The following is a 2,287-nucleotide window of genomic DNA, read 5'->3' on the forward strand; positions in this document are numbered from 1 at the left end:
ATAAAAACATAACAAAATACTTTTTCATTAAAGTTTATGCATATTGATATTGTCAGTAAATAAATTCTAAGAATGGTTTAATGCTATAAAACTGAAAGAGTAAATGAAGTAAACTCTACAGACCACTGAAGACTCTGAGCCAAGTCCGTTCTTGGGTTGGTTCCCAGAGTTGCCATTGATTTCAGTAGGACTTGCTCACACAAATCTCAGCATTGAAACAAGCTGATGGACAGGATGTTATTACTAAGAGCAAATCTGTAAAATGTTTCAAATATCACTAGCAGCCAAAAGAGGAAAAAATGGCAGTTAATCAAATGTCAAAGCAACACCATGTAGAGCCAGTTTTTTCCCTAGAAAAGTACATGTGGTTCTTTGTGACTGAGTCAAGCTTCATCATCTCAAGACTAAAATACATGACCTTCTCATTTTCAAAGTTGAGGCTTTGACCAAATGGCAAATCAATTCAATTTGCTTTTTTAAAAATCCCAGAAGAAATCAGTTCTATTTATATGTTTGGGGAGAAGGTGAAACAATGGAAAAAATGAAATGTATAAAAATATATGAAGAACATAGCATTTAGATTTAGATAAATATCTATGGTCCAGAAACCCAACCAGAGTGATGCCTTCAAAATGTGAATCTGGTTATGTCACCTCCTTTTAGGGAACTTTGTGGTCTGTCTTTCTCCTTACAAAAGATACGAAATGTCTTAACACGAAAATGAAGGCTATGGTGATCTAGCTCTACTGTTTCATCTCTGCCTCCTCCTCAGGTTCGTACTCTCTCCTCCACCCCACAGCTCTCTTCAGTCCCTCGTTTTCTCTTGCATCTCAGGTCTTGTATATAAATGACTTCTCCTTCCTGGAAGGCTCTTTCCTTCCCTCTTAAACTAAGCCCTATCCCTCCATTAGCTCAATCACTTTTTCAAGTAAGTGAACCAGGTCAATTTCTCCACTATAAAACTCATTGAAACATGTTGCTTTATATTTGACCCCCACCACTCTCCTATATAATAAGAGCCTACTATGCTAAGTGTCCAGTCAACCAGTCGCTGTTCAACCAATCAAAGCATAATATGCTAATGATATGCTAAGGCTGCTCAACTGCTTGCTATGACATGCACTGACCATTAGGGGGCAGACACTCCTATCAGTAGGTTAGCTTGCTGCTGGGGTCTGGCTCATCAGGACTGAGCGATATGGACTGGATACACCCTGGAGCCCTCCTGCAGTCCCTCCCTGGCTGGCCAACCTCCCATGTCTCTCCCCGGCTCCGATCGTGCACCGGTGGGGTTCGTCGACCTGTCCTGCACCCTCTTGCAATCCAGGACCCTTTGGGGGATGTCGAAAATCTGGGTTTGGTCTGATCCCGCAGGCCAGGCAGAGGGACCCCACTGGTGCACCAATTTGTGTGCCAGGCCTCTAGTCATTCCATAAGCTCTATGTAAAGCCCATGTATATTTTTCTTCTTATTATTATTTTTTTGGTGGCTACGAATATTTTATTGAGGAATTCCTACATTAAGTTGCATTCCAGAAGACAGAGCTACTAAAATAAGTAATTTTCACATAAAAAAAGTATTACCATTTGAACCTAATGTCCTGAACCTACATATCAGCCTGGTTGCTAAATGCTACAACAATTCTAGGTTAGGAAGCTGAATAATACAAATATGCCATTGTGATATTATGTACAACAAAATAAAATTTGGAGATTATTTAAACTTCTAAAAATAAGAAATGGTTAAATAAATTTATGGCAATCACACAATAGACATTCATAGTTTAAAATACATTTATAAGGTATTCTGTATATCATGAGAAACTATTTTTGTTACTAAAGTAGAAGGATTTAAAATAGTGTATGACAATAACATATATTTATCTAAATCTAAATAGCTAATCTTTACTGAGCACCTAATATATATCAAGCACTGCTTCAAGTGCTTTACATGCAGAAACGTCTCGCTATGGGAGAAAATGTACTTAGAAAAATGGGACTAGAAATTTACCAAAAATATTAAATAGTGATTGTGTCCAGTTCATGCAGTTTTGAATAATCTTATTTTATATAATGCTAATGAGGAAAATATTTGTATTTTTAGGTTGACTATCTTTCAAAGAAAATCCAGGTCATACAAAACAGCATATCTTTGCTTATCATTTGTTCCCAGTGCCTAGCATTGAAAAAACACACAAATATTTGCTGAGTGTCTGAATAAACAGATGCGATATCAAGGCACATTTTAATAGCAATCACCATAATTACTGGTGGAGTTCCTTTGAAGG

Source organism: Myotis myotis, unplaced genomic scaffold (genome assembly GCF_014108235.1).
Source record: "Myotis myotis isolate mMyoMyo1 unplaced genomic scaffold, mMyoMyo1.p scaffold_m19_p_3, whole genome shotgun sequence".
Lineage (NCBI taxonomy): Eukaryota > Metazoa > Chordata > Mammalia > Chiroptera > Vespertilionidae > Myotis > Myotis myotis.